Here is a 26,914-nt window from a genome sequence, read left to right as displayed (position 1 = left end):
GTTAAACTGAATCAGCAGTGGGTTCTTAGTGAAACTTGTAAATTGTATTAATTAAACGTAACACTTATTTTGCCTTCTTTCCCAAACTGTATTATACTGTACAATGTTTCGGATTATACGTTGATGCGTTAGTTGACAGTTGATGCAAAAGGTGCAAACTAGCAAATATAAACATGTCATCGTCTTAATCTATAGATTCATGCCTTAAATTACATAAATTTTCTTCGATGAAAATTTCGACACAGCTACAATTGTTTTTCCCAACATTCATTACAACAGCTTTTAAAAGAACTACGAATGTAGGCACCCAGGTTCTTTCCTCCAATGTGAAGGTTATGGAACTTTTCAAACAGGGTGAATAACTGAGCTGCTTCTATTCGTTCAATGGCAAATGAGGATAGACGCTCAATATGTGCTTTTGAGTGAGCAGACTTAGTTGAATTATGCACCCCCTTCCAAAACATGTTACAACCTTTATATAGGAGGAGAATCCACGTGTGAATCCATGGGCCCTGAATGTCAGCAGGGGGCTGTTGAAGCTGCTGGAGGGTCTGTAATGGTGTGCGGCGTGTGCGGTTGGAGTGATGAGGGACCCCTGATACGTCTGGATACGACTCTGACAGGTGACACGTACGTAAGCATCCTGTCTAATCACCTGCATCCATTCCTGTCCATTGTGCATTCCGACGGAGTTGGGAAATTCCAGCAGGACAATGCAACGCTCCACACTTTCATTCATGAACAGTTTGTAGCACAACTCCTGTGAATATAGCTCTACTCCAGTGGACGCTATTCATAAGTATTGTATATGCTGTCTTAATGAATGCTGCAGGCAATTATTATAGATGTGTCAAAATTGTTAACACAGATAACGTTTACAATTTAAGTCAAGAATCAATAGTTGTAAAACAATAAATTGGTAGCCAAGATCGCGGGAATTCTTTTTATTCCATGACTACCGGTTTCGGTGAAACTAAAGCCACCATCATCGGATCTTAGGACACATACAGACAAACAATGGTGATGTTACGAGGGTCACTATAAAAGAAATGCACACTATTTTTTTTAAATCCACCTGTTTTTGTACATGTTCGAAAGTTTTACAGTGTGTAGGTACATCCTTTAGGAACAATATTTTCATTTCTCCACATAATCCCTCTCAACTACCTTACGCCATCTTGGAACCAGCGCCTGTATATCCGCACGGTAAAATCCTGGACCAACCTGTTGGAGCCACTGTTTGGCAGCGTGTACAAGAGAGTCGTCGTCTTCGAACCTTGTTCCGCGAAGAGAGTCTTTCAGTTTCCTAAAGAGATGATAGTCACGTGGAGCAAGGTCAGGACTGTAAGGCGGGCGTTTCAGTGTTGTCCATTCGAGTTTTGTGATCGTTTCCATAGTTGTTTGACTGACATGTGGCCGTGCATTGTCGTGCAACAGCAAAACATCCTGATTTTGCCGATGTGGTCGAACACGACTCAGTCGAGCTTGAAGTTTCTTCAGTGTCGTCACATATGCATCAGAATTTATGGTGGTTCCACTTGGCATGATGTCCACAAGCAAGAGTCCTTCGGAATCGAAAACCACCGCAGCCGTAGGTGTGGTTTTGAATTTCTTTTTCTTGGGTGAATTTACATAATACCACTTATTTGATTGCCTCTTCGTCTTTGGTGAAAAATGATGGAGCCATTCTTCATCACCTGTCACAATTCATCCAAGAAATTCATCTCCACCATTATGGTACTGTTCCAAAAGTTTGCTGCATACCGTTTTTCTTGTTTCTTTGTGAGCCACTGTCAACATCTTCGGAACGCACATGACACAAACCTTTTTTAACGCTAACACTTTAAGTTGGGATAGGGGACTGAAGTGTTTGCAGAGTACTGAGAGTGACAATTCGTTCACTGTGATGCGTCTGTCAACAGTTACCAATTCGTTAACGCTCTGCACATTGTCTGGAGTGTGTGCAGTACGAGGTCTGCCACTGCGAGGACAATCCTCAATATTGCGGTGCCCGCTTTCATCACGTAACCTGCTTGCCCACCGACTAACTGTACTGCGATCGACAGCAGCATCTCCGTACAACTTTCTCAACCTCCTGTGGATGTTTCCCACCGTCTCGTTTTCACAGCACAAAAATTCTATAACAGCACGTTGCTTCTGACGAACGTCAAGTGTAGCAGCCATCTTGAAGACAGCCGGCCGCGGTGATCTCGCGGTTCTAGGCGCGCAGTCCGGAACCGTGGGACTGCTACGGTCGCAGGTTCGAATCCTGCCTCGGACATGGATGTGTGTGGTGTTCTTAGGTTAGTTAGGTTTAAGTAGTTCTAAGTTCTAGGGGACTGATGGCCACAGCAGTTGAGTCCCATAGTGCTCACAGCCATTTGAACCATTTTTTTCTTGAAGACATGCTGTGACGGTGCCACTCACGCGAACAGGTTGAACTAAGTTTGAAAACAAGCGGGAAGAATATATCTACACACTATAAAAACTGTATTTTTACAAAAATAGTGTGCATTTCTTTTGGGGTGACCCTCGTAATAGTTGCCTATAGCACGCAGGCCTTACGAAATTGTCGTAAGTAGCACATAGGCGTCCAAGTGTCTCCATCACATACAAGAGCAAGCTAGGTACTGAGCTGCGCTTGTATGTGATGGAGATACTTAACATTTTTGTCATCTCTCTTGGACGCCTATGTGCTACTTACGACAATTTTGTAAGGCCTACGTGTGATAAGCAACTATTAATATCGTCATTGTTTGACTTGATGTTGTAACCTGTATGTGTCCTAAGATCCGATGATGCTGGCTCTAGTTTTGCCGAAACCGGTAATCATGGAATAAAAAGAATTCCTGCGATGAAACTTCCTGGCAGATTAAAACTGTGTGCCCGACCGAGAGTCGAACTCGGGACCTTTGCCTTTCGCGGGCAAGTGCTCTACCATTCATTCTGGAATTCCTGCGATCTTGGCTACCAGTTTATTGTTTTACAACCATCTAGATCGCTACCACATCAGCACAATGTGCTCACTGCAAAAAAGAATCAATAGATTAAGAAGTTGACATGTTTATAATTGCTTGGTTGTCATTGTGGGGATCAGTTGTGTATTAGAAAATGGGCTTATAACATGAAACCTGTGTCGTAAAATAATAAAATTTGGCAAACAAGGCTAGAAAAGTGTTTTGTTTCATTAATAAAATGGAGACTTATTTTGCCGGAGAAATTGTAATTCCGTCGGAGACAGGAAAGGGCTTGGAATATGAGGTGAACGGGATGGAGTGCTCCTTTTATTAATAAATGTAAAAAGGTAGGTAATGGAGTGGTAACGCTGATTCTGGGTTAGCTAGATTAAGAAATGAAACACAAAGTCGTGGATAACTTTTATTCTTCGGCCAGCAAAATAACTGACGACGACAGAAGCAAAGAGGATGTGAAATACAAAATGGCAAACAATTACGGAAAGGCATCGAGGTTAAAAATATTTATTATCACTTAGAATATAAATAGGTTAGGAAGTCTATTCTTATCATATTTTACTGGGATGTAGCTTTATTTCAGAGTGATCACAGGTGCTAAGAGGTTGGTAAGAAGACAAGAGAGGATTTTGAAACCAGGTGATTCAGAAAAACGCTGATAATTAAATGAGTACGACGGGTAACTAATGTGAGGTGCTGAACTGAATAAGGGAAAACATAAATTTATGACACAATTTAAAAGAATGGTTGTTACGAAACTCCCTGAGGCAGTAATGAATCGTTAGTTTAGTAATGGGAGAAGATTGGGGCTAGAAGTTACAGAGTAAGCAGGTTCAAACAGATTCAGGTTGTAGTGACTATGCAGAGGAATGTAACGTTACACGTATCTAGGCAACCTAATCGGCCGCCAGGAACTGCTACGAGGAGAGGTGGATTTGCTGCACGCCTGAACGCCAGCGGACTACAGGGTCAGGGTCAGCCCGGGTAGCTGGACTTGACCGGAATCAGGTTGATCCTAGTACTGGGAATGTAGGCGGCAGACGGTCGCTCAGGAGGACAGACACTGCTACAGGAAATAGCAGACTGTCAGGCGACCGTAAAGATGGCTAAATTACAGCTCTCTGAACTGCGACAGTAAATATCTGAAGTCATTGGCGATCTCAGATAAATGAGGCGTATGTAATGACAAAATTTCAATACCTTTAGAACTATAGAATTTAATACTTCACAGCGAATAAACATTTACACAATGAACCTCTGAATTAACAACTTCTAAACGCTTCATGCTATTGCAACAAGTGGTATCTCACATGTTAGAAGTGTACAATTGCTCTCATCCCTGAAAGCTACGTATCTGTATCTACAATGCTGGCCATTAAAATTCCTACACCACGAAGATGACGTGCTACAGACTCTAAATTTAACCGACAGGAAGAACATGCTAATGCAAATGATTTGCTTTTCAGAGCATTCAAACAAGGTTGGCGCCGGTGACGACACCTACAAGGTGCTGACATAAGGTAAGTCTAAAACCGATTTCTTCTATATAAAAAGCAGTTGACCGGCGTTGCCTGGTGAAACGTTGTTGTGATGCCTCGTGTAAGGAGGAGGAATGCGTACCATCACGTTTCCGGCTTTGATAAAGGTCGGACTGTAGCCTATCGTGATTGCGGTTTATCGTATCGCGACATTGCTGCTCCCGTTGTTCGAGATCCAATGACTGTTAGCAGAATATGGAATCGCTGGGTTCAGGAGGGTAATACTGAACGCCGTGCTGGATGCCAACAGCCTCGTATCACTAGCAGTCGAGATGACAGGCATCTATCAGAATGGCTATAACGGATCGTGCAGCCACGTCTTAATCCCTGAGTCAACAGATGGGAACGTTTGCAAAACGACAAGCATCTGCGTGAACAGTTCGACGACGTTTACAGCGGCATGGACTATCAGCTCGGAGACCATGGCTGCTGTTACCCATGACGCTGCAACCACAGACAGGAGCGCCTGCGATGAGGTACTCAACGACGAACCTGGATGCACGAATGGCAAAACGTCATTTTTTCGGATGAATCCAGGTTCTCTTTACAGGATTATGATGGTCGCATCCATGTTTGGCGACATCGCGGTGAACGCATATTGGAAGCGTGTATTCGCCATCGCCATACTGGTGTATCACTCGGTGTGATGGTATGGGGTGCCACTGGTTACACGTCTCAGTCACATCTTATTCGCATTGACGGCATTTGAAACAGTTGACGTTACATTCCAAATGTGTTACGACCGCTGGCTCTACCCTTCATTTGATGCCTGCGAAACTCTACATTTCAGCAGGATAATGCACGACTGCGTGTTGCAGGTCCTGTACGGGCCTTTCTGGATACAGAAAATGTTCGACTGCTGCCAGCACATTCTCCAGATCTCTCACCAATTGAAAACGTCTGGTGGCCGAGCAACTGGCTCATCACAACACGCCAGTCACTACTCTTGATGAACTGTTGTATCGCGTTGAAGCTGCATGGGAAGCTGTACTTGTATACGCCATCCAAGCTCTGTTTGACTGAATGCCCAGGCGTATCAAGGCCGTTATTACGGCCAGAGGTGGTTGTTCTGGGTACTGATTTCTCAGGATCTATCCACCCAAATTGCGTGAAAATGTAATCACATGTCAGTTCTAGTATAATATATTTGTCCACTGAATACCCGTTTATCATCTGCATTTCTTTTTGGTGTAGCAATTTAATGGCCAGTACTGTACTTTTTTATTTATTTACCACTTCTTTACATCTTTTTCACTATGCAACTGTTTGTCGGAACATCGTATTCTCCACATTTACACTGCATCAGTACCCCATGTTTTCTCGTATGTGTTTTCATCTAATTAATAGTTTCCTCTTTTGGCACTATCTTTACTTAAATTTTGATTGTAAGTGCTATTAATAGTTGTGCTAATTTACAAGTGGTCAGTCGCATGTGTTAGCTGGCACCACAATTGAAACGAAGAGCAAAAGACGCTTCTGTCAAGAAAGTTTAAGCAATTGTTTAAATAATATTTAATGAAAATTCGCTGTCACGTAGAGAGATCGCTCTTGCGCAAGAATACTAGCTTACCTAGTTATTAACAATCCTTTCTTTGTATTTTGAATGATCTGACTGTAACGGATATATTTTTATTTAAATATTGTGATGTTTCAGTTTATTTCGGGAAGAGTTCAGCTTGAATCAAGTCATGTCTTTAGAGCTTAAGGACGATGAATGTTAGTTGGGGATGTGTAGAGTTTTGTACCGCAAAAAAAGCAAGGGAGAGGATTTTGTTATAGGTGGCCAATATCCTCTTTCTACAACAGTAAGGTTCTTAGTTACATGAACTTGAAATATTTACTTAACTTCAATAAAGTCCATGCTTTGTGGTACAAGCTAGTCCTCTTGCAGACTGAAGTGCATATCAGTAATCTTGCTATTACAAATTTCATTTTCTCACTGCTAGTACAATACAACTTCGGTTCAGAAAAACTAGTCCCCCTATAGTCGCTGATCTGGTCGCTGTGTACTGTCGTAGCTTGTGACGAACTAAGCCCACACTGCAAGTAACTGACAGACGCGAAACTGGATGATTGAGTGAAGTCCTCCGGCCACCGGCGGCAGCGTAAATACTTGCTGTCGAGAGGGCGTAGGTGGCACGTTGCTTGTTTGTGTGTCTCTGGCCCCTCTTACGGTAGGCGCACTTTATCCAGCTATTGCTTACTTCAGCACAGGATAAACTTAAAAGAATGAGAGTTGTCAGTGGCTGAGCATTTCTAGTGTCAAATGGAGGCTGGGACTTCTGAACTGAAGAGGGGGGCCTTTTGTGGCGAGTTGTGGAAGGGGACATGCCTGAGGTAAAGAGCGTGATTCATTCATATAGGTGATTGATTCTGGGTGGTGAACGGCCGCTACCATGACTTAGCTTCTGAAGGGACTTCATATTTCGAGAGGACTGAATGTGTGCCAGAATAGGAGTGTAGCTTTTGACACTTCATTTACGGAAGTGAGAGTAGACAGAGTGTGAGTTACTGTTCTTCGTATCACATGTGTTGATTTGTGAATCTTCATGTTGAACTTTAAACTGTTTTGAACTGTCAGATCTTTCGTGTATTGCAATCACGAAATGGACTTAGTTTCAGCGCGCCTACGATGACTATTTAGTTTGGGGATTTTGCTGCTATTCTCGAATCACCGCCAAATTTACTTCATTGGAAAAGTGTATTTTCTGTCTTTATTTTAACCGAATATCGCAAAACCACTTGCCGCATGTTTGAGATGTCTTTTCTTGAATAGACATTATCAAAAATAATTATCTGCCGTCTACATCAATTTCAGGTGTTAGAATGGAATCCTTCATATTAATTCATTTGTATTGTAATTTATATTTCTGTATATGTTAGTAAATCCCAAATGCAGAGAAAATTTGACTGCTGGATCATATGGTTCAAATGGCTGTGAGAACTATGCGACTTAACTGCTGTGGTCATCAGTCCCCTACAACTTAGAACTACTAAAACCTAACTAATCTAAGGACATCACACACATCCAAGCCCGAGGCAGGATTCGAACCTGCGTCCATAGCGGTCGCGCGGTTCCAGACTGCAGCCCCTAGAAACGCTCGGCCACATCGGCCGGCCATAACATTCTGCAAAATTATATTTATTTGGTCGCGACCCGTCTTCTTAGGCCATTGTCAGGTTACGACTGAATGCCGCAAACAGAGATATTATTTATACTAAAAATACATAAATGACGATGTCTAGAGCGTCTAAGAAATTATAATGTATTTATGTCACTCAGAAACAGTTATGTTTAAATGAAATGAAATATAAAGTTAATATGGAGCTAAATCTAAAAAATTAAAGTTGAATTTGCAGTTTAATTTAGTATTTGTAACCGAAATCTAACACAGGGCAAGAAATGAAATTGAGCTTGGTCATTTAATGCTAAGCTGAAATTCTACATCTATATCCATACTCCGCAAGCCACCTGACGGTGTGTGGCGGAGGGTACCTTGAGTACCGCTATCGGTTCTCCCTTCTGTTCTATTCTCTTATTGTTCGTGGAAAGAAATATTGTCGGTATGCCTCTGTGTGGGCTCTAATCTCTCTGATTTTATCCTCATGGTCTCTTCGCGAGATATGCGTAGGAGGGAGCAATGTTCTGCTTGATACTTCGGTGAAGGTATGTGCTAAAAACTTCAACAAAATCCCGTACAGAGCTACTGAGCGTCTCTCCTGCAGACTCTTCCACTGAAGTTTATCATCTCTGTAACGCTTTCGCGATTACTAAATGATCCTGTAAAGAAGCGCGCTGTTCTCCGTTGGATCTTCTCTATCTCTTCTATCAACGTTGGATCTTCTCTATCTCTTCTATCAACCCTATCTGGTACGGATCCCACACCGGTGAGCAGTATTCAAGCAGTGTCATGTTTGTTGATTTCCAGTATTTCCAATAGGGCCACCTTTCTGCTTTTCTTGCCAGAATGGAAAACTTCCCGCTCTACATCGTATCGGCGGTTTTCTGTTGAAAGATGTTGGCAATGGCTGAATCTATGTTTTCTAACCTCCAGCTTCTCTCATATTAGGTAACTGAATTGCCTCAGCTCTGCGTGATTGACCGACTCATTCGTTACCACAGTGTTTGATGTGCCAAAGTTGAAATTTATCTTAACTGCGGCATAAAAATGGTATCGATATTATATAAGGGACTGTCAAATGAAAACAAGGCAGAAGGAAAAAAGTAAGCAAACTGCTTATTATTTCAAAAGTAATCGCCAAAACTGTTAATAATTTTATCCCACTGTGATGAAAAACGATCAGTGCCTTTGTGGAGAAATGTTTGCGGTTGCAAACGGCATGCACCTCTTCGTCCGAAGAAAATCGACGGCCATGAATGTTTTTGTTCATTGCTCTACAAATGTGGAAATCGCATGGGGAGAGTCCGGGACTTTATGGAAGAGTGTGAGGTATTCTCAGCAGAACGTCTGCCGACATTGGCAGCTTGTGTGTCCGCTTTCGCTTACGTTGCAGAAGCTTCCCTGGGAAGTCCTTACGCGTCTTCCATGGAGTCCCGATCTCTCCCCGTGCTCTATACATATTTTTGGAGCCAACGAGTAAAACAATCGTGACCGTCGATTTGCTTCGGACGACGATGTGCACGCCTGGGTGTAATCAAGATACTGTAGACATCCGCAAACGGTTTTACATGAAGACATTTACCGTCTTGCTTCACAGTGCGAAAAATATGTCAACAGCTGTGGAGAATACTTTTGAAATAATAAACAGTTCACTTAATTTCTTTCATCTGTCTTGTTTTTATTTGACTGTCCCTAATAGTAGTTGGTCGTATGGTAGAAAAGTAGAATAAGGTAGTAAATTTAGGCATCTTACAGGAGAATGAACCACAAATATTTGTAATAGACGTAACAGGCATCAAAATGGAAGCAGCGCTTGGTTTAACAAAAAATGATGATAATAAGAAATTCATCTGTAAAAACAGGATACTATACCATTACACCGCAGTGCTAAGATAGTAGTTATTTATATCTACATCTGCATATTACTCTAAAATTCACACTAAAGCTCCTGGAAGAGGATTCATCAAACCACCTTCAACCTACTTCTCTACTATTCCACTCTCTAAAAGTTGGTGTCCGAGGTTTCATAAGAAAGTCCTGCCACAACGAGAGCCACACTTCTTTTAGAATTTTATCCATGCTCACCAACCGTAGTCGTATATAAAGATATTATAAGCAACCAGTTGCGTAAAGGATGTTTAATTTCTTTACCTTTGTTTTAATGATTGCCACTCCAATTCGTGTATCATATCAATGAGTCTCTCTCCCCTATTTCGCGATAATACAAAACGAGATGTATCCCACACTGCACAGCAACACTCCAGAAGACGGCGGACAAGAGAAGTGTAGGCAGTATCTTTATGAGACTTTTATGAATGCGAACACTTAAATATGATCTTTAAGCTTGAGAGAGCCGAGTGACTTGAAAAATAGATAATTAGAAAAATAATGAGACAGAAAGTAAGAAACCAAACATCCAGAAACATCAAACGTAGTGACAAAGCGAAGGTTAATCTTTGGACACTTCTACCAAATGAATAGAACAAACTTAAGAAATAAATATTCTTGTATTTCTGAAGAAAAGTTAATGATGACATGGTTTTGTTTAGATTTGTGAAGCGCATGGAGTAGTTCAGAACAAAAATATTTGGTCAAGTAATCGATTGTTTATGCTGTCATGTAGAACTGAAACTGCGAAACTGTGCAAAAGACAGAGAAAGAAAAGATGTTGATGCTAAACTAAACTGCCTTTGGTTAAGCAACTGACTTCGTAAGAAAGTCGAATCTCGCCTGTTGTAGTCGGCTTGCCTTACTAAGTACACTTGTTCAGATATAAAGGTCTCTACCAGCTTATTCAAAGCGTCAGCTGGGCTTCAGTCTGTAGTATGTACTACCTCTGATTGCCTTACATTCTACTCTACAACACTGATATGTAACTCGAGTTACAGGCTCCGTATTATCCGTGCAGCCCATATAGAGGGAAGCGACGCGTTCTGGTTGCAAAGATGGGGTAGCCTTCATCTCCCCTTACATCTTCGTGTGGAGAGGTAACTCCATTTCCTCTTCTCAGCGACGTGCGTCGTGGGTTCTGCGACCCACGCTGAAGACTCTCAGTTACACGCACAGAAAGCTGACGCGTCACGATAAGCGCATGTACACCCTCCATTTACACTCGTCAAACGTTCACTAACAGGACACCACGTCACACGTTGCGTATTCAAAAGAAAGCCGCCACCTATTGCATCAGTTTGCGTCCACTGAGGAGAAACTGCAGAAGTCGTTAGATACAAGGATTTGGAAGGTTAAAATCAACTTGTTTCAATTTCATAGCGCCTACGATATATATATATACACACCAAACTAGCCATAAACTAAACTCCTCCCGCACGGGCCATGAAGGCCCAGTGGTACCGTCTGGCCGCCGTGTCATTCTCAGATTACACGAGTCTCTGGATGCGGATATGGAGGGGCATGTGGTCTGCACTCTGCTCTCCCGGCCATATATCAGTTTCTGAGACCAGAGACGCTACTTCTCAATAAAGTAGCTCCTCAGTTTGCCTCACAAGGGCTGAGTGCACCCAGCTTGCCAACAGCGCTCGGCAGACTGGATGGTCACCCATCCAGGTGCTTGGCCAGCGCGACCGGTGTTACCGCTGCGGCAAAGCCTTTAAACTAGCCTTAAATCAATTCGAAAAAATTAAATTTTTATCGCTGTAACAAGGTTCGAAATGCAGTTTTAGCCTTCAGATTGTTACGGTTATGTTTCTCACACAGAAATGATAGAAAAAAATTACGGAAGTTTGACATACACTACACAGAATCACTGTCTGTGCTAGTAAACGTAATTGGCTACGTTTATGTTTAGGGTTCCAGTAATTCGATCAACCGAAAATGGATATAAAATGTCAGGCGTTGATGTACTAGGTACTCTGTTACATGTGCATAGATTGATCCAGGTGCCAAACCACGGAAAATGTCCTTCAAATCTGTGTTTGTAGAACGCCCATAGCCTTTGCGCCAAGTTGTCCTCCCCACAGGAATTCATAAATTTAGAAAATAGGGGAAGTGTGTTTTGTTGGTCCCAAATCTACTAGTTAAAAACCTAAAGCTGTATTCCTTTACTTGAATTATCGTGGTCAAAACGTAGTGCCTCAGTGTTAATGGCACTTTGAAGGAAAACTATCTTCGTCGTGCTTTTCCAAAACTAACATTTTGAGACGTAGCAGTGTACGCAATATAGTTTGATTCTTTCAGAGAAGAAAAAAGCAACCAGCCAGTCTTAATAATGTTATTTATTTGCACAAGTAGTGCCTTTACCGGTTTCAAACCGACAGGTTCATCATCAGACTGCTGTTCATGTTTATATTAAATTTGTTGTTGTTTACATTATTTGAAAGAAAAGTCAACAACAGATGTAAAGAACAATAGACGTAAACAATCGTCTAATGATGAACCTGTCAGTTCGGAAGCACTAACGGTGCTATTTGTTTGAATAAATAGAATTATTAACAATCTACATCTACATGACTACTCTGCAATTCACATTTAAGTGCTTGGCAGAGGGTTCATCGAACCACAATCATAGTATCTCTCTACTATTCCACTCCCGAACAGCGAGCGGGAAAAACGAACACCTAAACCTTTCTGTTCGAGCTCTGATTTCTCTTATTTTATTTTGATGATCATTCCTACCTATGTAGGTTGGGTTCAACAAAATATTTTCGCATTCGGAAGAGAATGTTGGTGACTGAAATTTCGTAAAAAGGTCTCGCCGCGACGAAAAACGTCTATGCTGTAATGACTTCCATCCCAACTCGTGAATCATATCTGCCACACTATCTCCCCTATAACGTGATAATACAAAACGAGCTGCTCTTTTTTGCACCCTTTCGATGTCCTCCGTCAATCCCACCTGATAAGGATCCCACACCGCGCAGCAATATTCTAACAGAGGACGAACGAGTGTAGTGTAAGCTGTCTCCTTAGTGGACTTGTTGCATCTTTTAAGTGTCCTGCCAATGAAACGCAACCTTTGGCTCGCCTTCCCGACAATATTATCTATGTGGTCCTTCCAACTGAAGTTGTTCGTAATTTTAACACCCAGGTACTTAGTTGAATTGACAGCCTTGAGAATTGTACTATTTATCGAGTAATCGAATTCCAACGGATTTCTTTTGGAACTCATGTGGATCATCTCACACTTTTCGTTATTTAGCGTCAACTGCCACCTGATAACTTGACATCCCCTGTCGATAGCGGCCATTACTTCGTGCGAATAAAGAGCTAGCTGCATTGCACAAGAAAGATGTTTTCTGAAGCCATGCTGATTACGTGTCAATAGATCGTTCCCTTCGAGGTGATTCATAATGTTTGAATACAGTATATGCTCCAAAACCCTACTGCAAACCGACGTCAATGATATAGGTCTATAGTTAAATGGATTACTCCTACTACCCTTCTTGAACACTGGTGCGACCTGCGCAATTTTCCAATCTGTAGGTACAGATCTATCGGTGAGCGAGCGGTTGTATATGAGTGCTTAGTAGGGAGCTATAGTATCAGCGTAATCTGAAAGGAACCTGATCGGTATACAATCTGGACCGGAAGACTTGCTCGTATCAAGCGATTTGAGTTGCTTCGCAACCCCTAAGGTATCTACTTCTAAGAAACTCATGCTAGCAGATGTTCGTGTTTCAAATTCTGGAATATTCCATTCGTCTTCCCTGGTGAAGGAATTTCGGAAAACTGCGTTCAATAACTCCGCTTTAGCGGCACAGTCGTCGATAACAGTACCATCGGCACTGCGCAGCGAAGGTATTGACTGCGTCTTGCCGCTTGTGTACTTTACATACAACCAGAATTTCTTCGGATTTTCTACCAAATTTCGAGACAATGTTTCGTTGTGGAAACTATTAAAGGCATCTCGCATCGAAGTACGTGCCAAATTTCGCGCGTCTGTAAATTTTAGCCCATCTTCGGGATTTCGCGTTCTTCTGAACATCGCATGCTTTTTCCGTTGCCTCTGCAACAGCGTTCGGACCTGTTTTGTGTACCACGGGGGATCCGTTCCATCTCTTATCAATTTATGAGGTATGAATATCTCAATTGCTGTTGCTACTATATCTTTGAATTTGAGCCACATCTCGTCTACATTCGCATAGTCAGTTCGGAAGGAATGGAAATTGTCTTTTAGGAAGGCTTCTAGTGGCACTTCATCCGCTTTTATAAATAAAATTATTTTGCGTTTGTTTCTGATGGATTTGGAAGAAATGGTATTGAGCCTATCTACAATGACCTTGTGATCACTAATCCCTGTATCAGTCATGATGCTCTCTATCAGCTCTGGATTGTTTGTGGCTAAGAGGTCAAGTGTGTTTTCGCAACCATTTACAATTCGCGTGGGTTCGTGGACTAACTGCTCGAAATAATTTTCGGAGAAAGCATTTAGCACAATCTCGGAAGACGTTTTCTGCCTACCACCGGTTTTGAACAAGTATTTTTGCCAACATACCGAGGGTAGGTTGAAGTCCCCACCAACTATAACCGTATGAGTGGGGTATTTATTTGTTACGAGACTCAAACTTTCTCTGAACTGTTCCGCAACTGTATCATCGGAGTCTGGGGGTCGGTAGAAGGAGCCAATTATTAATTTAATTCGGCTGTTAAGTATAACCTCCACCCATACCAATTCGCACGGAGTATCTACTTCGACTTCACTACAAGATAAACCACTACTGACAGACACAAATACTCCACCACCAATTCTGCCTAATCTATCTTTCCTGAACACCGTCTGAGACTTCGTAAAAATTTCTGCAGAACTTATTTCAGGCTTTAGCCAGCTTTCTGTACCTATAACGATATCAGCTTCTGTGCTTTCTATTAGCGCTTGAAGCTCAGGGACTTTTCCAGCGCAACTACAACAATTTACAACTATAATTCCGACTGTTCCTTGATCCAAGCACGTCCTGTAATTGCCAAGCACCCTTTGACATTGCAGCCCATCCCGCACTTTCCCGAGGCCTTCTAACCTAAAAAACCGCCCAGTCCACGCCACACAACCTCCGCTACCCGAGTAGCCGCCAGCTGAGTGTAGTGAGCTCCTGACCTATTCAGCGGAACCCGAAACCCTACCACCCTATGGCGCAAGTCAAGGAATCTGCAGCCAATACTGTCGCAAAACCGTCTGAGCCTCTGATTCAGACACTCGACCCGGCTCTGCACCAAAGGTCCGCAGTCGGTTCTGTCAACGATGCTGCAGATGGTGAGCTCTGCCTTCATCTCGTAAGCAAGACCGGCAGCCTTCACCAAATCAGATAGCCGCTGGAATCCAGAGAGAATTTCTTCAGATCCAAAGCGACACACGTCATTAGTGCCGACATGTGCCACCACCTGCAGCTGGCTGCACCCTGTGCTCTTCATGACATCCGGAAGGACCCTTTCCACATCAGGAATGACTCCTCCCGGAATGCACACGGAGTGCACACTGGATTTCTTCCCCTCCTTAGCCGCCGTATCCCTAAGGGGCCCCATTACACGCCTAACATTGGAGCTCCCAACTACCAGTAAGCCTACCCTCTGCGATTTCCCGGACCTTGAAGACTGAGAATGATCCTCTGAAACAGGGCAGCCAGCTGCATCTGGCTCAGCCAGAGACAGTGCCTGAAACCGGTTTGTCAGACGCACCGGGGAGGCTTTCTTATCAGCCTCCGGGGACGCCTTTCGCTGCCTGCCACGCCTTGGAACGACTTCCCAATCAACCACAGGCGAGGGCTCAGCCCCACTGCGGGCAGCAACCGGGGCAACCACAGCGGCAGACCGATCTGGGGACAGACGGGACGAGGTTGACATCCCCGTGATACCCGAGTCCGGCTCCCCACAGTGGTGCCCATTGGCAACAGCCTCAAGCTGCGCGACCGAAGTCAGCGCAGATTGCAGCTGTGAGCGAAGGGATGCCAAGTCAGCCCTCATCCGAACACAGCAATCGCAGTCCCTGTCCATTCTAATCGATGTTGAACAACAGTTACCGAAACACGAGTCCGTGCCTAGATAACGCAAGCGAAACACGCAAAGAATGTATCAACTAACCTGTACAAATGCCTAACGACTGCGCTACAATCTGCTGAATTTACGATTACAGTAACAATGGGTGGTTTCTATTTTGTTCTTTGCAAGAATCAACCACTTGGCGCCATACCAATACATTTCCTGGTACAGCACTTAAAACGATCGTAGTAAAGTATATACTTCCTTATTTTTCTCATTATTTTTAGGGTTTCGCGCCTCAGAGGGTAATAGCGGAACCGTTTTAGGATCGATGTGCTCTTCGTCTTCCCGCTCGGCCGCTAGAGAGTCTCTTTCTAACGAACGGATACATTTATCAAGTTGAAGTATATATGCCACATATAGAGGTCTATGGTCACTTGGTGGTGTAAAACATTCAAGCCTCTAAGTCAATTCACTCTAAAGATGCGACCACTTATGTCACACAGGGCATGCAACTTTTATTTATTTATTTATTTATTTTTCATCGGTCTTCTGGCCCGCCACGAATCCCTTCCTTTCCTGTTCCAACTCCTTCACCTCAGACTAGCACTTGCAACCCACGTCCTCACTTATTTGCTGTGTGTATTCAAATCTCTGTCTTCCTCTAAAGGTTTCCCCCTCTACAGCTTCCTCTAGTACCATGGAAGTCATTCCTTGATGTCTTCACAGATGTCCCTTCTCCCTGTCAGTGTTTGTCACATATTCCTTACCTCTCCGATTTTGCGCAGAACCTCCTCATTCGTTACCCTCTCAGTCATCCTAATTTTCAACCTTTGTCTGTAGCACCACATCTCAAATGCTTCGATTGTTTTCTGTTTCGGTTTTCCCACAGTCCATGCGCTCCGAACGTACATTCTAAGAAATTTCTTCCTCATAGTAAGGCGAATGCTTGATACTAGTAGATTTCTCTTGGCATGGAATGCCCTTCTTGACAGTACTACTCTGTAGAGAGCAAATTGAAGGCCTATATGAGGTGAAGATTTTTATTACGTGACAGAACGAGAAACAGTAGTTGATTTAGATCATACAGGGATCCAGTATAAGGATCGGAATTTAAGAGAACTTTGGAGGATTTATAAGGTCAAATAAGTCAGAAGGGACAGACAACATTTCATCAGAATGTCTAAAATCATTGGGGGAAGTGGCAACAAAACGACTATTCACTTTGGTGTATAGAATGTATGAGTATGGCGATATACCATGTGACGTCCGGAAAAATATCATCCACACAATTCCGAAGGTAGCAAGAGCTGACAAGTGCGAGAATCATCGCAGAATCAGCTTAACAGCTCATATATCCAAGTTGCTGACGGGAATAATACACAGAATAATATAAAAAAATTGATGTGTTAGATGACGATCAGTTTGTCTTTAGGGAAACGTTAAGGCACCATTGTGGCAATTCTGACGTTGTGGCTCATAACGGAACCAAGACTAAAGATAGGTTAAGACACGTTCATAGGATTTGTCGACGTGGAAAAAGCGTCCGACAATGTAAAATGGTACAAGGTGTTCGAAACTCTGAGAAAAATAGTGGTAAGCTGTAGAGAGAGACGGGTAACGTGCAATATATACAAGAGTTGACGACCAAAACGGAGAGGTCGCATTAAAGAGGGTGTAAGACAGGGACGTAGTCTTTCACCCCTACTGTTTAATCTGCACATCGCAAAAGTAAGGATGGAAATAAAAGAAGGTTCAAAGTGGAATTAAAATTCAAGGTAAAAGGACATCAACATTACGACTCGCTGATGACATTGCTATCCTGAGTGAAAGTGAAAAATAATTACGTGGTGTGCTGAATGGAACGGATAGTCTAATGAATTCCACAATATGGACTGAGAGCGTAGCGAATAAAGACGAAAGTAATTAGAAGTAGCAGAAATGACATCAGCGAGACACTTAACATCAGGATTGATGATCATAAAGTAGATGAAGTTAAAGAATTCTGCTACCTAGGCAGCAAAGTAACCAATGACGGACGGAGCAAGTCATCTAAAACAAAAGTCAGTTCAACATACAGAAAGAAGGCTTCTTATTTAGAAGATACGAAGCCTCACCTCTAACCCATACTTTATTGAGCCAAAACTGAGAAGGAACTACAAATTTTTGTTGAATAATCATTCATGAGTATTGCACGTTAATCTGAGGCCTGTAATAGGTGCATTAACAGAAAAGACAGAGACTTCTCAAAGAAGAGCGTTGCGTTACGGAGCCGTTCAGTAAAGGTGAGGACGTCACGAAGATACTCAACGAACGAAAGTGGCGAAAGCTACGGGAGTGGAGTTGTAGGTGACGGAGAGGGTTATTGCTGAAGTTTCGAGAGTGTGTGTTCAAGAAGCGTCGGAGGAACACATTTCTTCCTGCCTCATACGTCTCGCGAAGTGGTCGCAACAGGAAAATTGAGCGAAATTCGAGGCGGCCCGGTCTGGACAAATATCATTCTTCTCAGACACCATTCACGACAGGGACACGGAAAGAGGGTGGTGATGTTTGTACCCAAAGTAACCTCCGCCACACACCGTAAGGCCGCTTGCGGGGTGTAAATGTAGATAGTAGGTATTACTGCCTTCGTTCACGAAGAAATAATGTGTAAGAGAACACAAGTCGAAAACAATTAGTTAAACTTCATTTAAATGTTTATCATAATATATGGACAGCGATAGTAAAATGTGTTGTTTGATTATTGGTGGTTCGTGGTTGTGCACCGCGTATTGTTGTGTTTATACGGTTCTAGTTATTCTGTACAACATATTGAGCGGCGTAATGTACTCTGAAATCTTGCTATCGTCTCTCAGAGCACACAGTTTATTCTACCCAGCTTGACGGGACTTAGCTGAAAACCTCTGAAGACGTCGAGAAGAAACTTGCACGAAACACCAAGCATGGGTGTGCCCTGGTGACAGGATATACTTATAGCAGTCAACTGTCACTTTTCGTCAGAACTACACTACATACGTAACAAAACCTGAAGCCTTCCTGTTACCATAATAAAACGCTCCGGAATTTTTCCGAGAGAGAAATTGTATAAACAGTAGCCAACATACTCACACATACGCTATTTAACAGGAGGCTGAGTTGGTGATGTTTCAGAGTAAACTCGTTCCCCCTTCTCTGGAATGGACAAAGGGTATTCTACACCGAAGTCGACATTATACGAGCGTAATTACTCGCAAACGATTCCAGCAGAAGAGGACTAATTAGAGGGCTCGAATGATCACCCCTCTCCGTCGATACGTGTGTAAAGCGGCATTTTTTTAGCATGGTTATTTCCGTGTGTAATGTATTCCACACTAATTCGAGCACCAGGATCTTTTTTCCCTCTCTGCAAAGCCTGAAGCAGCAGCCAAGCGATTTCGGCACATTAATGAGTTATTAACGACTTTCATTTAATTTCAGGGCCAGTAGAGAGCGCGCCCAAGAGCTCCCGACAATAATGAATTTCAATGTGTTTTCCGGCATAGCAGCTACCGAACCTGTCGGCGGTAATACAGCTTTCAGGGTTCTCTAAGCTTTTTGGAAATCATATCGGTTGTAGGAATTACTACGCTACCCGGGTTTCAGAACACTAGTCTCATATTCAGGTGCTAGTTAATTGCGTACAGCAGAAACGTCCGTAGAAAGGTGGTATAAGTATTGACAAATTTATCCAGTAATAAGAAACAGCCCATATTCTGTCGTGAAAAATTGAGGTCGACCGCTAAAATTGTAAATAAACAGGGCCTTATAAGGGATCAGGCAGCTTTATGTCTAGTACAGCCATCGTGACTCGAACTGAAGCACAGGGAGGCGTTCCTGTTGTTAGTTAACGAGCGAGTTGGGGCGCCCTGAAAATGTTATCTGCATGTCTAGTGCAGCCATCGTGACTCGAACTGAAGCACAGGGAGGTGTTCCTGTTGTTAGCTAACATGCGAGTTGTGGCGCCCTGAAAATGTTTTCTGCATGTCTAGTACTGCCATCGTGACTCGAACTGAAGCACAGGGAGGCGTTCTTGTTGTTAGTTAACGGGCGAGTTGTGGCGCCCTGAAAATGTTATCTGCATGTCCAGTATTGCCATCGTGACTCGAACTGAAGCACAGGGAGGCTTTCTTGTTGTTAGTTAACGGGCGAGTTGTGGCGCCCTGAAAATGTTATCTGCATGTCTAGTGCAGCTATCGTGACTCGAACTGAAGCACAGGGAGGCTTTCTTGTTAGTTAACGGGCGAGTTGTGGCGCCCTGAAAATGTTATCTGCATATCTAGTACAGCCATCGTGACTCGAACTGAAGCACAGGGAGGCGTTCCTGTTGTTAGCTAACATGCGAGTTGTGGCGCCCTGAAAATGTTTTCTGCATGTCTAGTACTGCCATCGTGACTCGAACTGAAGCACAGGGAGTCGTTCTTGTTGTTAGTTAACGGGCGAGTTGTGGCGCCCTGAAAATGTTATCTGCATGTCCAGTATTGCCATCGTGACTCGAACTGAAGCACAGGGAGGCGTTCCTGTTGTTAGTTAACGGGCGAGTTGTGGCGCCCTGAAATGTTATCTGCATGTCTAGTGTAGCCATCGTGACTCGAACTGAAGCACAGGGAGGCGTTCCTGTTGTTAGCTAACATGCGAGTTGTGGCGCCCTGAAAATGTTATCTGCATGTCTAGTACAGCCATCGTGACTCGAACTGAAGCACAGGGAGGCGTTCCTGTTGTTAGTTAACGGGCGAGTTGTGGCGCCCTGAAAATGTTATCTGCATGTCCAGTACAGCCATCGTGACTCGAACTGAAGCACAGGGAGGCGTTCCTGTTGTGAGTTAACGGGCGACTTGTGGCGCCCTGAAAATGTTATCTGAATGTCTAGTGCAGCCATCGTGACTCGAACTGAAGCACAGGGAGGCGTTCCTGTTGTTAGTTAACGGGCGAGTTGTGGCGCCCTGAAATTGTTTTCTGCATGTCTAGTACAGCCATCGTGACTGGAACTGAAGCACAGGGAGGCGTTCCTGTTGTGAGTTAACGGGCGAGTTGTGGCGCCCTGAAAATGTTTTCTGCATGTGTAGTACAGCCATCGTGACTCGAACTGAAGCACAGGGAGGCGTTCCTGTTGTTAGTTAACGGGCGAGTTGTGGCACCCTGAAATTGTTTTCTGCATGTCTAGTACAGCCATCGTGACTCGAACTGAAGCACAGGGAGGCGTTCCTGTTGTGAGTTAACGGGCGAGTTGTGGCGCCCTGAAAATGTTTTCTGCATGTGTAGTACAGCCATCGTGACTCGAACTGAAGCACAGGAAGGCGTTCCTGTTGTTAGTTAACGGGCGAGTTGTGGCGCCCTGAAATTGTTTTCTGCATGTCTAGTACAGCCATCGTGACTCGAACTGAAGCACAGGGAGGCGTTCCTGTTGTGAGTTAACGGGCGAGTTGTGGCGCCCTGAAAATGTTTTCTGCATGTGTAGTACAGCCATCGTGACTCGAACTGAAGCACAGGGAGGCGTTCCTGTTGTGAGTTAACGGGCGAGTTGTGGCGCCCTGAAAATGTTTTCTGCATGTCTAGTACAGCCATCGTGACTCGAACTGAAGCACAGGGAGGCGTTCCTGTTGTGAGTTAACGGGCGAGTTGTGGCGCCCTGAAAATGTTGTAAGTTCGCAGTTTGCATGGCCGCACGGGCAACCAACCACGTGATGCCGAACTTTAGCAAGTGGGGTAACCCCAGCACGTGGTCCAGGCCGACTGCGTGGCTGGGAATTCCATGTTGACGCTGCGACGGGTACTTCGGTTTGTCTCGAAGAAGATTTGTATGACGGGAGGGCCAAAGGTAGTGGACTTCGTGAAACCCTAATGGCAGACATTTCACAGCTCATGTCGAAACTAATAATACCAGAGTTATCATGACACCTTAAAAAGAAATATTTACATTACCATAAATTGCTTGACGATTGTGATGGTGTAATCATATTTTCAATATCTTTATTAGTTTAAACTTTAGTACCTGACTTTAAATTATACAAGTAGCACCCAGTAACGAATTTCGAAAATCTAAACAGTTCATATGATTTTATCGATCGACGTTTATATAGAAATCCATTAGTGTAAACCTAAACTGGTATGAATTACATGGTTTATCCGTCTATATCTTTGTTTATATCCGATATATACTATTCATGAAGAAATTGGTCAACTATTTACTGTGTTTTAGAAAGCACAAAGACATTAAGCTACTGGCTTGCTTTTGGTTCTATTCCTTTGATATATGTTTATTTACCCCTCCCCCTGGACCGCAGACCTCGCCGTTGGTGGGGAGGCTTGCGTGCCTCAACCATACAGATAGCCGTACCGTAGGTGCAACCACAACGGAGGGGTATCTGTTGAGAGGCCAGACAAACGTGTGGTTCCTGAAGACGGGCAACAGCCTTTTCAGTAGTTGCAGGGGCAACAGTCTGGATGATTGACTGATCTGGCCTTGTAACACTAACCAAAACGGCCTTGCTGTTCTGGTACTGCGAACAGCTGAAAGCAAGGGGAAGCTACAGCCGTAATTTTTCCCGAGGTCATGCAGCTTTACTATATGATTAAATGATGATGGCGTCCTCTTGGGTAAAATATTCCAGAGGTTAAATAATCCCCCATTCGGATCTCCGGGTGGGGACTACTCAGGAGGACGTTGTTATCAGGAGAAAGAAAACTGGCGTTCTACGGATCGGAGCGTGGAATGACAGATCCCATAATCGGGAAGGTAGGTTAGAAAATTTAAAAAGGGAAATGGATAGGTTAAAGTTAGGTATAGTGGGAATCAGTGAAGTTCGGTGGCAGGAGGAACAAGACTTCTGGTCAGGTGACTACAGGGTTAATAAGCCATGGCTGCAAAATACTAACAGGAATTCTTTACAGACGAATGGAAAAACTGGTAGAAGCCAACCTCGAGGAAGATCAGTTTGGATTCCGTAGAAATGTTGGAACACGTGAGGCAGTACGAACCCTACAACTTATCTTAGAAAATAGATTAAGGAAAGGCAAACCTACGTTTATAGCATTTGTAGACTTAGAGAAAGCTTTTGACAATGTTGACTGGAATACTCATTTCAAATTCTGAAGGTGGCAGGGGTAAAATACAGGAAGCGAATTTGTACAGACACCAGAAGGAAATTATAAGGGTCGAAGGGGAAGGGGGGGGGGGAGCAGTGGTGAAACGCGGGGTTAGCCGAGCGGTCTAGGGCACTGCAGTCGTGCACTGTGCGGCTGGTCCTGGAGGATGTTCGAGTCCTCCCTCAGGCATCAGTGTGTGTGTTTGTCCTTAGGATAATGTACGTTAAGTAATGTGTAGGGTTAGGGACTGATGACCTTAGCAGTTCAAAAATGGTTCAAATGGCTCAGCACTATGGGACTCAACTGCTGTGGTCATCAGTCCCCTAGAACTCAGAACTACTTAAACCTAACTAACCTAAGGACATTACACACATCCATGCCCGAGGCAGGATTCGAACCTGCGACCGTAGCAGACGCACGGTTCGAGACTGCGCGCCTAGAACCGCGAGACCACTGCGGCCGGCCCTTAGCAGGTAAGTCCCATACAATGTCACATACATTTGAACATATTGCAGCATTGGTTGGGAAGGGAGTGAGACAGGGTTGTAGCCTATCCCCGATGTTATTCAATCTGTATATTGAGCAAACAGTAAAGGAAACAAAAGAAAAATTCGGAGTAGGAATTAAAATCCATGGAGAAATAATAAAAACTTTTGAGCTTCGCCAATGACATTGTAATTCTGTCAGAGACAGCAAAGGACCTCAAAGAGCGTCTGAACGGAATGGACAGTGTCTTGAAAGGAGGATGTAAGATGAACATCAACAATAGCAAAACGAGGATAATGGAATGTAGTCGAATTAAATCGGCTGAAGCTGTGAGAATTAGATTAGGAAATGAGATGCTTAAAGTAGTAAATGAGTTTTGCTATTTGGGAAGCAAAATGACTGATGATGGTCGAAGTAGAGACGATATAATGTAGACTGGCAATGGCAAGGAAAGCTTTTCTGAAGAAGAGAAATTTGTTAACATCGAGAATAGATTTAAGTGTCAGGAAGTCGTTTCTGAAAGTATTTGTATGGAGTGTAGCCATGTATGGAAGTGAAACGTGGACGATAAATAGTTTGGACAAGAAGAGAATAGAAGCTTTCGAAATGTAGTGCTACAGAAGAATGCCGAAGATTAGATGAGTAGATCACATATCTAATGAGGAGGTATTGAATAGAATTGGGGAGAAGAGGAGTTTGTGGCACAACTTGACCAGAAGAAGGGATCCGTTTGGTAGGACATATTCTGAGACAATGAGGGATCACGAGTTTAGTATTGGAGGGCAGCGTGGAGGTTAAAAATCGTAGAGGGAGACAAAGAGATGAATACACTAAGCAGATTCAGAAGGATGCAGGCTGCAGTAGGTAGTGGGAGATGAAGCTTGAACAGGATAGAGTAGCGTGGAGAGTTGCATCAAACCAGTCTCAGGACTGAAGACCACAACAACAACATACTGTATACTCAGCAGTGTTTGGCTTGTAATGCAGCCACTACGTATCCTAGCCCCTAGACAGCGAAACCAGCCAAAACTTTTTAATATTTCAACTCTGAGTGTGAGGGTACATAGTTGAGGGCCACCTCATTTTCTTTATTTGAAGGCCCGCACAGTACACACACACACACAACATGGAGGTTAGTGCTGCGCGTTGTCAAAATGTGGCTGCCTGATTGCTTATACGATCCTGTTTTCCTCCACTTTTGCAGGTCGACCCCATATTTTTGTGCCTCACCCGCACAGGCTCTCATATTATTGGATAAATATCATAATTTTTCTAGTGACTTGTGCAGTTTTGTTCGTACATAGTTAAGTAGCACACGAATACGAAATTAGTGTCCTGAAACCTGGGTAGGGTACATGCCTTGATCTAAATAAAGGAACTCTGAAATTACTGCGTATTTTATTCCCTGCGAACTGTGCAAGTAACTGTTGTGGATGTTCCATTAACAAGGAAACATCCGCAACTACACCTCGTATTTTAAAGAGAAAAAAGCACACGTGCAGGTTATCGGCTCCAGAAATCGATTCCGTGCAAAACATTCGGCAGTTAAACTGTCAGTACGCTGTTATGACCTTCAGAAAGTACAACACACACGCGCATCACTTGTCATTCGTTCCGCCCCACTGCGCCTGCTAAATGCCTGGGCGGGACGTGTTGTACAGTGAACTGGTCAGAGGTTTCCGTTTCTAATGAATGTGAACCAGCAAGCGATACTGCGGCATCTCAAGGAGAGGTACGGAATCACTGTTTGAACGTCAAAGAAAGAGAGCTCACGAATGTCCTGACTGGAAAGCATCACTCTAATCCGTGATGATCACATCATATCCGCACTTTGGTAATGTCCAGGGAACCGCCATGACTCTTGGTGACTCCAGTGGAATTATTGTCTATGAATAGAAGTGTCATTTCTGTATGTGTCTGCTCAACTGTGTTTTATACAGGTTGGTTCATCTGCTTCTACCGGTGTCGTGCTGTGGAACCCGACATGACAGAACAGTGCTGTTGCCATTTCGGTCTGGAGATGTGAAACGCATTGTCAAGATATCCCAGACAAACTGGTTAAGTATACCAAGCCATCTTCAACCTACTGTACAAACTTTGTTCGAGAAACTACTTTAGCACATTAAAGCGGCGAATCCTACACTGGTCTTTTCACTGGATTATGTACCAGAGAGTTATTACTTTCACGCTTCCGTTTTAATATGTCCTGCTAATTTCGCTGTTACCGATGGGAAACAGACTGTACAAAGCAACGTTTCTGAACCATTTACAAAAGATTAAATTCTATAAACCGAATAAACTCTCAGACTCATCCAAAACCTGTATGACTACACCGATAATTACACACAGGAAGAATGGAGACACTTGGGTAAATATGGGCGAAGTAAGGTGTTTCTTGGTGCAGACATATTGCGTAACTCATCACCAATCCTCAATTCTATTTCTTATAGTATGATTCCGTTTGCTAACAGTCACCAAAGCTCTGGAAGGGGACTTAAACCGATTACATGTCTGTCGCCTGTCTGTATACTGTTCCTGATACAGATGCAGTGCGGGTTGCATAAAACAACATAGAGAAGGGCAGCTGAATACTCTGTTATTTTGTGATATTATTTGTATCTTCAAATTTTATTGCAGAAATCGCAGACTACTTCACGAAGGGAGACGTGCTAGTCACAGCATAATGGAGAACTAACGTTCGCTGGGTATTTGTTAGGGGATGACGGTGACGATAATGAGGCTGACCTCATCGAAGAGCGTCGTTGGTTCAACGAGACGGGGATGTGAAAACGGGGGAGTGAGAGATCCAGAAGCCAACAGCCTTGCCGCAGAGCTAATAACGGATGCTGTCAGATCACCGAAGTTAAGCGCTGTCGGGCTTGGCTAGCACTTGGATGGATCACCGTCCTGATCTGCCGAGACCCCTAGGCAAGCGGAGTGCACTCAGCCCTTGTGAGACCAGTTGAGGAGCTACTTGACTGAGAAGTAGCGGCAACGGTCACGAAAACTGACAACGGCCAGGAGAGGAGTGTGCTGAACACATGCTGCTCCATATACACATCCGGTGACGCCTCAGGGCTGAGGATGACACGGCGGCCGGTCGGAACCGTTGGGCCTTCAAGGGCTTTTCGGACTTGTTCGTTTGTTTTCGAGATATCGTTAAGCCTGCTTTGAAGATATAATATCGTCGGATTGCACACTGCACATCTCAGTAGCAGTAGTATATGAAATGAACTGCTGCCTTTTGGAAAATTGAAAAGAAGTGGAATCTGTGTTTCAGAACAGACAAAAGAAACTTTGAATTATTGAAACAAGAAATAAGTCAGTACAGCTGGGGTAAATTCCTCCCGCATAGGCCATGAAGGCCCAAAGGTACTGACCAGCCTCCGTGTCATCCTCAGCCAAAGGCGTCACTGGATGCGGATACGGAGGGGCATGTGGTCAGCCCACCGCTCTCCCGGCCTTATGTCAGTTTCCGAAACCGGAGCCACTACTTCTCAATCATGTAGCTCTTCAGTTTTCCTCACAAGGGCTGTGTGCTCCCCGCTTGCCAACAGCTCTCGCTCGGCAGACCGGATGGTCACCCATCCAAGTGCCAGCCCAGCCCGATAGTGCTCAACTTCGGTGATCTCACGGGAACCGGACTGAGGCAAGGCTACATCTGGCGTAGATACGTTGAACCTCAGTGTACATATCAAATAAAGCTTACCAAGGTCAACACAGTCTGTCTACGTAAATTTGATGACGCATTCAAGAAGAAGATGAGGAC

At 43.8% G+C, this 26,914-nt stretch overlaps 1 protein-coding gene across 1 annotated transcript in view; it reads left to right on the top strand.

Moving 5' to 3' along the window:
- LOC126284727 (chondroitin sulfate N-acetylgalactosaminyltransferase 1) overlaps nt 1-26,914 on the top strand; it is a 492,417-nt gene that overhangs the window by 172,132 nt on the left and 293,371 nt on the right. The gene's annotated exons all lie outside the window — the stretch shown is intronic.

The sequence above is a fragment of the Schistocerca gregaria genome, chromosome 1 (genome assembly GCF_023897955.1).
Source record: "Schistocerca gregaria isolate iqSchGreg1 chromosome 1, iqSchGreg1.2, whole genome shotgun sequence".
In the NCBI taxonomy this organism is placed as follows: domain Eukaryota; kingdom Metazoa; phylum Arthropoda; class Insecta; order Orthoptera; family Acrididae; genus Schistocerca; species Schistocerca gregaria.
Note: the sequence above shows the minus strand (reverse complement) of the source record. Positions and strands in the feature narration are given on the sequence as shown.